The sequence below is a fragment of the Ostrea edulis genome, chromosome 1 (assembly GCF_947568905.1).
Source record: "Ostrea edulis chromosome 1, xbOstEdul1.1, whole genome shotgun sequence".
Lineage (NCBI taxonomy): Eukaryota > Metazoa > Mollusca > Bivalvia > Ostreida > Ostreidae > Ostrea > Ostrea edulis.
In genome coordinates, this window is record NC_079164.1 from 9720008 (window position 1) to 9731490 (window position 11483).

Consider the following 11483-nt stretch of genomic DNA (forward strand, 5'->3'; position numbering starts at 1 on the left):
TGTGAATGTTGATTTAGTTCAACTTGAGCAATGTATATATATAATGATTAGGAAATAATGGTTGAACACATTCTTCTAAATGAAAGAAAAATAACACGAGTTACCTTCCTTAGATTAACACAAAGTCTTTTTTTATTAAAAAAATTACGTTATTTTTTCTTCAGAGACGGTATTTTACACATTGAATCAATCCCTAATCTTTCAATTTAACTTAAAAAATTGATTCAAAGGGGAATTCCGTTAGTTCTAATGGGCATTTCGGTATTTCTGGAGGCATTTCGGTAATTCGAGGTACCACGGAGCACGGACTTAATGTATCAGAAATCGTTTGACCAACATCATTGAACATGAAATTGTGTTGAGTTTATACGAATAATGTTTTAGAACAACAACAATGCTACCAAGTTTCAGTTGCATAATACATGCATGTTACATTGGTCATTGAGAGTAAAATCATGGCAACCAAGACTCTAGACAAATTTGAAAAAACAAACTTAGGACATATTCAAGACCTGGAAAACAAACACTCACAAAACAAGTAACATATCATAATAACAAAATGATATATGAGCCATACACAAACTACTCCTGTCCATGAAGTTAAAACTGCACTTTTTAGAGAGGTTTCTGACAGTTCTGCAAGTAATTCACTGTAATAGGGTTACTTCATCAAAAGAACACAAAATATAAAAACAGAGTTTTGATATTCAATTTATTTTTAGCAACAACAAAAAAAAAAAATCCCTACCGACCGACCCAATATTTTTTATGACCCTCGGGGTATGGCAAACCAACATTTTTTTTAAATGTGGCCTGATATATTACGCATCTTTGCTGAACCCTATCCAGTTGAAAATTTTTGTGTCAATTTAAATTTTGAAAGGGTTTGACAGGAACTATATTTTTTTGTGGCGGAAAGATTCATTAATCACAAAGTTATAATTCTGCATCTGCATGATATCACAGTTTCTGTTTCATCCAATGTATCGTCTATTTTTATACCCCTATACGTGTATTTCAGTTTTATAATTTATGATACAGGTAGTTGAGACTTGGAACTAGTTCAAATGTTGTAATTTATTAACTTGGTCGATATATTTTTCCAAACAGAACACCGATTCTTAAAAAAAGTTTTAAATAATTTACTCGAAATTTTGTATAAAAATTCAGTATTTTCGCCAATAATTAAAAAATTTGATCTCCAACCCCCACTTTTTAAAGTTGCATTTAGATTGGAAGATCAGACCTTGAAAATTATGTTAAATTTTAGAAATTGACATTACTCCTAATATGTTCTTTTAAACTCTCAATTTCGATATCATGAAGTTGTTCGTATATCAAGTGCAAAAAGGTCATTATTTATTTCCTTTACTTATATTAATTTCTTTTTTCATTTGTAGTGTTAGAGGACATGATTATGTATCTATTTTATGTAATGATTGATTTGCGTTGCTTATGTTGTGTTGGCAGTAACAGAAAAATCAAGTTTAACGGAATAAATTTTAAGTGCAAAAAGGTCATGTTTAGAACACTAGTACTATAGCTCAATAACAAGCGTTGCGACCCCAGTTTTTCTTTTTAATTTCCTAATTCTCCTTCAATGCAGAAATCAAAAATACACTTCCCAAAAAATTGACATTCCTCCAAATGTCGGGTGCGAACCTCTTTAATGACCAAAATGATATGTTGTTTGTATTATGGAGGTTTATATATAATCAGGGAAACTAAATTGGTAATATGACCATACATTTTGTGAAGACTGAAATTATATTCAATATTCAAATCTTAAAACATAATAAAAACGCTAGATAACGCCACAGACACAGACAAAAATTGATCTGGCTTATGAGCAACGAATGTAACAATATTATTGACAAACTTGCGAATTACATATATAGCTGTTCATTACTAAGAACAGTTGATTGATCATGAACTTGTAAATTTTATTTTTCATCTATCTTTTGGATAATAACTCTTTTATGATTTATGTATATGAACTTTGTATTCTTTGTATACCCTCTGGGTCCAAAATTGGAAATAAATTACTTACTTACATACATTGCTGCCAATTGTCAGTGTATTAGGAATGGTTGTATCCTACGTTATACTTTCAAAGAATGGTTGTATTTGGCGTTATATTTTGATAATCATTAATAATTCTCTTTTAAAATTGCAAAGGTTTTTTCATTACGTTATTTTTACCGCCGCGGTGGCCGAGAGGTTAGAGCGTTCGCCCGCATGCGGTAGGCCGGGGTTCGAATCCCGGCCGCGACAGACATAAGTCGTTAAAACGGGTAGTGACAGTTCCATCGCCAAACTCTCGACATCAGGTGTGAATGTCACGGGTCCTCGGAGATTACCTTAAAAACGGATATCCCGTGTCAGAGTAGGTGTGGCACACTAAATAACCCTCACTGCTCAATGACCGTAAGCGCCGAGCAGAGGCCTAAATTAGAAGCCCTTCACCGATCTTGATGACGTCTCCATTTTGAGTGAAAAATTCTCGATCGAGACGTTAAACAAGATACAATCAATCAATCAACCATTCATGACGTTTATGGTATACATCTTTTCGCTGATGTAATTGAATTTTAGGTGGGTTGTGAACGACCGATTCCAATTTACACGGAATTTTCTAACTGTGTTTAAGTGTTTGAGCAATTGGTAAGGGATCTGACCGAATGCTATTTATCATTCAAACCAGCATTGATTGCGTCACCTGATAGGCTCTATATTTTCTACGACTTTCCATGTCTATAGTAAAGTGTCACGGACGTCTTTCCATGTCTATAGTAAAGTGTCACGGACGTCTCTCCATGTCTATAGTAAAGGTCACGGACGTCTATCCATGTCTATAGTAAAGTGCCGTAAGGGTTGGTTGTACTCTGCGTTATAAACACGACTGTATCCTGCGTTATAAACACGACTGTATCCTGCGTACGAATGGTTGTATCCAAATGGCGTTTGGCCAAGATGGAATATTAAACAAAAAGAATTATATTCTACGTATCAAATGACAAATAACTCGTTTGTTAGGAATGTTGCTCGCTATAAGCTTTAATTTTAACTATGTAAACATGTGAATCATCTAATATAGATGTGAATCATAGCTTATAATAGCTGTATTAAGTTCAACGAAACCTTGTATTACCTTAGACGTTATCTCGTGATTATTTAAGGAGTGACTTTAATTGTGGGACATATTATACGAGTATAACCTGGTTTGGATCAGTTTACGCTTTATAATCTGCGAAGCCAAGTAGATGCTAATTGACAACGAGAAAACAATATTGTGTATATAAACCGAAGTGTCTTATTACATATGTTGACTTTCTCTATATTCTATAGAAAGCTCAAAACAGTTTTGCAATGTAAATTTAGAGAGAGAGAGCGCGCGCGCGAGAGAGAGAGAGTTCCGGCAACAGTTTGTCAAGGGGGGTGTCTCCATACCAAACCAGGTTATACAAAAAATAACCTGCGTTCCTCAAATTGAATTTGACCAATCAGAGACTAGAATACAAAAAGAGTTAAATTACTGTGATTTCTTCAATAATCGCTTAATTTACTATACGGCGCTACGTTATGGCATGCACATCGTTTTGCTACCCCCCCCCCCCCCCCCCAAAACAAAACAGAAAGAAGAAAGAAAAAATATGTGATTTCTTTCGTTTGAGGTACGAATTAGATAGAAATCAATTTCTACTTGGTGTAATAAAGAATTACTTGTTCGGAATTACAAGGTTTTCATTCGAATACCTGTTTGTGTCACGTGGTTCTTTAGAACTGGTTTTCATAGCAAGGCTTTATAAGGGAATGCATACGTGTTAATACCAGTTTAGGACGACACGGACAGCTAAATACACGAGTTTAAATTTTATGAAATGCGTTTTTAAGTAAATTTATTTAATCCAACTTTATGATATATGATATACAATTATGTATTTGTACATTTAATATGCCCAGTATTAAATAGTTGCAGCGTGTCGTTACTAATTCCACACAGTGTGTTATTTATTGGTATTCTACTTTCGTTAGAAAGTAATGAATGGACTCAAAGGAGAAAAGGGAAGTAGAAAAGATAGAGAATGTAAATCTTGCAGTTTGTGATTGAATTTTCTGAAATCTGAATTCATTGAATTATTTTATAAGTAATAAAGTAGTGCTTGTTTATTCATGTTTTAAAATCATATTATTGATTGGAAAACAAATTCTGACAAGTTTATTAGTTCCTTCACTTAAATACACGTATACAAGATGTAATGCAGTCTCACATTGTAGAATTATGTAACTGTTGTACATGTGCAAGTGAAAGTTTTATTTTTATTAACTATTTTACTATTTCTCTATGAATTTGTTCACAACATTAAAATTTGGTTCACATACAAATTCATATGTTTATTGTCCTGAAGGATGATTCATTATATGAGAAGCTAGAACCAATGACATTTTGCGGATTAATCGATAAGTACTGTGTTATATATTTAACTTCTGATTAGATACTAACTAAAATACAAAGAGCGAGGTACGTTTGTTTTCATAACTAGACCCTGTAAAAATACTTCAATATTGAAGAAGGTTTATCGATACAAATCATGGATATTCATAACGCTTATAATACCTAGTATCAATAAATGCAAACATATCGGCGGATCTAGGTTTCTTCACACTAGAACAACAAGGAATTTGTATTTGGAACTAACAAGGAAATAACACAATTCTTACACTTACATTGTACATGCATATCCTAATGAAGGGGGTGGACAAGGGCGTCCACCTCTCTTACACCCCCCCCCCTCTCTCCCCTTCTCTTTTCCTCCCTTCTCCATCCTCTCCCACTTTTACCACAGATGATTCCAAGAGTATTCATAAAGACGAAAATAAAAACAGTATTATGTATATGCTTATGCCAAGGATTACTCATAAAAGCCACATGGTTTATTTCCAATGGTGTTCTTATAAAATGACATACAGTGGCACACAATATATTATAATCACAACAAAAACGAGTGATTATTGAGGAGAAGAAGAAAAAAGAATTACAGAAATTCAAATTGAAACATGTAGCAATATTTCATATCATAACTTATATATGTATACACTAATACTGATTATTGATAATTTCTTAAATGCAAAGCCATAAATAATGACTTCTAGATTTATTGCTTATACATTTGATTTGATCAGGAATTCCAATCGTTGATGTGTTTATGATAGAAAGTTTCATATTCCATTTTCTCACACTGGTGACACCACTGCTGTGTAACTCAGCATGGGATTCAGTGTCAGCTAATATGTAATAAATGTGTATCAGTGTCCAAAATGCCATCAAGCAAACCCCTTTAACTATGTATCTATAAAGTTAAATGTGTGATAGCAGCACCAGAATTGACAGGAGCGCAGGAGAGCCGAGCCAAGGGTAATGGGGCTATGATTATCCGGATGGTGTATAAATCACATGTGCCGTAAATGACACTAGATGTACGATTGGGCTAGAGGTAGAACTACAAAATCTAGATCGATTCTAGTTGTATCCCATACAGTAATGTGCTTTACATGCAGATAATTTCAGGTGGTAAAAGGATGAACCCTCTTCCTTACATTATCTAAGAAAATTATAGCAAATGAACACAGCGAATAAAATTGTGACTTTATTTAAATAGGAGCTAGTATCAGAAATGTCAGACATATCACCTGGCATCTTCGCTTACTACAGACTGGAGCAAATGTTGCCATTGCCAGTCAGATAAAGACGAAAATCACCATCATCACGGTATGAAACAAGCAAAGATCAAGATGGTTGTGCTATGATAGCTAGGGATTTCCTCTGTTTAAAGAAATACAAACCATGTGCCAATCATAGTAAATACTAAAAGATGAGATGATAGAGAAGGGATCGAAAAAAAAACTTGCGAATGCATGATGCAAAACACCATCAAAATTGTAGACTAAGGTTCAGCAACAGCAAAAGTGAAAGGGCAAGGAAAAGGTCAGGCGTTACAGAGAGCCAATCTCATATCCTTTCAAAGAGTAGATTAAGCATAGAAAATAAAGCACGTTTTCTTTGTGAGAAAGAGGATCCAGCTGCTGAGCTAAGATGTGCAATGAAATTTGAATGATGGCAAATTGCTTGCAACACTAAGTAGAGGGGGATGTCAATGCACAGGAGTTGAAATATCACAGTTCCTGTTTGACAGCTCTCTGTCTGTCGTGTTTCATGTCGATTGTTAGGCCGTTCTTGGCACACTGATTTTTATTCCGTTTACCTGATCAAGATATAGGGCTCACGGCGGGTGTGACCGGTCGACAAAGGGAGCTTACTCCTCCTAGGCACCTGATCCCACCTCTGGTATATCCAGGGGTCCGCGTTTGCCCAACTCTCTGTTTTGTATTGCTTACAGGAGTTATGAGATTGATTACTGCTCGTTATGTTCGTCTCTCTACAATAGGTAAAGAAAATATTGGGCAAGAAGAGCAAATCAAGGTGATAAAACAGCGTCAGAAAAGGAAGCTTATCCTCTAGTATTCTCAGAGCTGCTGACATATGTCATCGAGACTAAAACGAACATGCAAGGACCAATATTTTTTTGGTTGGTAGACTTAGTAAATCCTTACTGCCAACGATTGCAACAACTTGGAATTTTAAAAAACCACTGTTAACTCAACTAGACTAAAACAACAATTGTTAGCAGAAATTCTTGAACTCGAAGCCCTTAAAAAGGTAGAGAAGTACTGTTAGCATTCAAAACAGGATATATTGTCACAGACCTTTGGTTATTAAGAAGCAATTATTGTCTCAAAAGCAGCAAAGATCTTACGTAGGCACATGATGGATAACAAATTAACTGTTGGTGGAACTTTCGATGATTAATGTGTTGAATATTCTATTCCATCTCTCCTTCTTCAGTTTCTGTGCATGATTGAAAATGGTGCGGATATTAATTCACAACTTAAATTAGGTGCCTCTAGAATTGATTTGTCCATGTCACAGCTGCTGCAGTATAACTGTTATGCCAAACAAAAGGAGGAAACAAAAATACACCGACATTTTAAAGTTTGCTAAACGCCATTTCCAGTATTTCCTGGAATATCTGTGTATTCGAAAACAAGGGAAAAACAGCTTATCGAAATACTTCATGACCATGGCCTTAGTATTCCATATAACAGAGTGCTAGAATTATGGATTGAGTTCGGACAGGGCAAGAAAATGAGGTGGATTCCTATTCATGACATTAAGGATGTGCAGGAATTTTGTTTTTTCATGCCTTTACGGGCTGTGACAATGTATCTGCCTTCAAAGGTAAAGGAAAGAAATCTTCTTGGCAAACTTGGAACGTCTGTCCAGAGATATCCAGTGTATTTACAAAATTTAGTAAACACCCTACAGTCATCGACAATGTCCAATTACCTTGACATTATAGAAATGTCTGTTGTTGCTCTGTGTGATATATCAAGTCCAGTAGGAAGAGTCAACGACACCATACTCGATTTGTTTGCTAAAAAGCATAGATCGTGCGATGCCATTCCACCTACAAGAGCAGTTTGATATAACACACTAGCAGAGCTGTACATCAAGGAAGCTGCATATGGGAACAGACATTAATCTGCAGAATGGAAAACATTAGCTCTGATGACTGGGGATGGAAACTAAAGGATAAGATATGGGAAGTTGTATGGACAAAGTTACCTCCTATTGCAGAATTTTGTCCGCAACTTACAAAAGGCTGCAAACTTGATTGTCGAGGTCTGTGTGAGTGTTTTCGGTTAAGCCTATCTTGCACTTCGCTTTGCAGCAGTAACTGTGATGAATATGACGCAACTATACAAATGTAAAAAAAACAACAACAAAAACACACACACACACAAAAAAAACAAAAACAGAACCAAGAAGCAATTTGTAAATAAACGAATTCAATGAACTTTTTAAAAAGCACTAACAAGCTAACAAACCACCAAAATACCCTCATCCTCAGGCATGAATAGCTTCTTTATTGTGCTTGTATTATTGTAAATCTTCTACGTTTTAGTGGTGTGTTTCATTTAATTTAGGTCAAAGTAATTAGGTGCGTTTATCTAATTGACTTGTAAATACTTTTTGTTTGACTTTTAAGCACTATAATTGCAATGAAATGCTATTATCCGCCATTTTGTTTTCAAAATGACCGCCAATGAATGGTTTTGATTTCTTTCATTTAATCTAGGTCAATGCAAATAGGTTTGTTTGTCTAATGGACTTGTAAATAATTTTTGTTTGACTCTTAAGAGCTTGTCTACGAGAAAACCATGCAAAATGTGATGGAAGCAAGGTTGTCGGATCAACAACATATTTTGAGTGTAATAAAGTACATCAATATCAAATACTTTGGCATATTTTTTTCGGGGGTGTAGTCATTGGATAGGGATTTGCAGCCATGTTACTAAAAATAGCACTTTTGTTCTGACAAAAGGGTAAAATTGTGTATATTTTACCCTTTCTATTTAAGAATTCTAACAGGTTATTGAAATTGGTTTTTTTAAAAATTGACACAGTTTATAAAACAACTGGATATGCATATTCATATTGTTTAGTGAGAATCTAAAATTTTACTTCCATTTAAGTGCACAAAGGTCACAAATTTGGCACGATTCCAGATTTTGATAAATTGCAGAAAATGATAACTTTTGAATTAACTAGTAGTCAAAAAGTAACGCTTTGATTTATTCAAAATTACTTTCATCTTATAAAGAAGAAGAATATTTACGATATATCAAAAATCTGTCTTTGGACTCTCGATTATAGTAAATATATTAACACTTCAAGTTGGGCATTTTTTCTTGCTTGTAGAGTTTTTATTCCGGTGGCCACCTAAACCTGTTTGCCATGCATGATCCTTGTTATCTTATTAAGTCTTATATAATTTTATGATTTCACATCAGATGACCAGAAGTATGTATCAACCATTTTTTGTTGCTATGGGTCCTGGTTGCCATGGTGACAAATTGCCAAATTTGAAAAAATAACGTTTCTAAAAAAAATAATATGCATCGTATGAATAGTTGTAATTTAACAAAATTGATATTTGTGTACTTTTAAAATGCAATTTTTAAAATCAAATTTCATGGCAATTTATATGCTATATATAATAAATTCTTTATTTAGACAGGATAGCACGATTAGTACAAATGACTAGTTTACATTGTGGTCCTACAGAGACTTAAATATACCACAAGCAATTGGATCATATTTCTTCATAGATTTGCTTTTCCCATGGATACAATAAGGATAAATCTATTTTTTTAAAATCTGACTGGTTATTGAAAACATTCTGAAATAATCAAACTCAATCGCAAATACTAAGCCAGACAGCAATGTAACTTTTGAAAAGTTGTATGAGAGTCACAATATTGGTATTCTAAAACAAATAAAATTGTTGCCATAGTAACATTTAGACCAATTTAAAGACTGACGTGCTTTAAGTTCAAAGGTAAAACTTGTGTGAAGACAGAACTTAATAAATATCCACAGTATAATACCCCAAATCTTTATCTTTTCCTCGGGACAGTTAACACGTCATATGAAGTTGTCAGGTACAATATATTAGATAAAAAGTACTTTGTGGTTAGGAATTTTTAGATGTCATCAAACTTTAACAAATGAATTACCCAGAAAAAAATTGAGCAGCAACCCTTAAACAATTAAATAACATGCTTAATATGTACATATAAACAAGAGTTGTCAGATGACTGTACCTAACCGTTTGTTCAAAAGGTTAAAAGTTTTTGAAAAATAGGTCAAAGTCCAAGGTCGACGTTGACAGTTCTGGTAACAAAAGAAATTGACATCTATGTTTGAAACATCAAAGATCTATCACTCTTGGTTCAAAAGATATAACCAAGATAAAGTTTTTGAACAGTACGTCAAAGTTCAAGGCAGAGGTCGTTAGGTCAAACCAAAACAAAGGTCTCTTCATGAGGCATCTATATATGTAAAATATCAAAGCCTTATCCCTATTGGTTCAAAAGATATAGCCCAGGTTGAAGTTTTGTTTTTGTTTTTAAAAATAGGTCAAGGTCACAAGGTCGAAAGTCTTGGTACCACATCAAAGGTCTCTTCATGGGGAATCAATAAGGGGTATATCAAAACCCTACCCCCTTTGTTTAGAAGATATAACCCAGGTTAAAATGTTTCCTTAAAGTGGCGCCGACGCCAACACTGGGGTCATTACAATACATGTAGCTCTCCGGATAGTCGTCCCGGTGAGCTAAAATAAATGTGCATGTTCTTTTCTTGTCTTTCTTTTGTTTTTTATTCTTACATGTAGCGTATTATTCTACATTCTAAATCCATGCGAAAGGGTTCGAAGCAGCCACATTCAATACCGGAAATTAATGATTATAAACATTATATTGAGAGGAGAGGGGTGGTAATGGTAAAATGCTCTTAGATAGTGAATGATCTTGTTAAAATCATAAAATAATCAATAATGTTGAATATATCTAAATACAGAAATATTCTTTGCATTCGCACTCCACTCCCAACACCATTACACGTACAAATGAAATATAGCTTAAATACCAACTGACAGTAATCACATAAATTGCACCGAAGATGAAAGTCGGATAATAATAACGTCCGAATTCGCACAAAAGTAAAGAAGTTCGCTTGTAATATAATTTGTAATGAAATGTATTGTTTATACCTGACCCGGCTGGTATAGTCTGTCCTGTCTAAACACATACAGTGTAGCTAAGTGGAGAGGCCCCGTAGTTGGTACTCATCACCAGGGCGGAGGGTGTGGGTGGGTGGCAAATTTTTTATAGAACCTCCCAACCTCCCTAAAAATTACTTTTAACACAACCCGAAGCTCAAAATCCTTGATAATGATAATAATGGGGGGGGGGGGGGGGGTCCAAGGATTTAATTCATGAGTTCAAGCTTCCATTTCAATTGTTTATTGATTGCCATAAAAAAGTAGAGGGGGGGGGGGCGCTGATTTAGCTAAAGAGACCTGATCGAAATAATCTTCGGTTTCCCTGTCAGTTAAATGATTTTTCCAAATTTTTCCCGATCAATTTCTCATGATGAACAAAGTATAGTGACGATCCAAACTCTACCTACATCAATGACTTTAAGAAACTACATTAGCATATACATATACGTAATACCATCAGTTTACAATATCTATATATTTGTTGTTGGTAAAATAGAGAAAGGTGTAAATTTTCGCATGTTAAATCGTAACCTATGATTAAGCATCAAGTATGTCATATTGTTACATTGAGCACTGAAGAAGAAAGATACCGAGCAAACTGTTACAGTATACATTCCTTGAGTTCACTTTATGCATTTTTATTTCACACTTTTCTTATTTTGTCCTGTCCTCATTACTTAGTGCATATATGCAAACTAATAACAAATTTTTGACATCAATCATGATGGTAAATACATTTTGCAAATTCGGGGAGGGGGGGGGCTGCACTAGATCCTCACATGCTCCATCTAGACT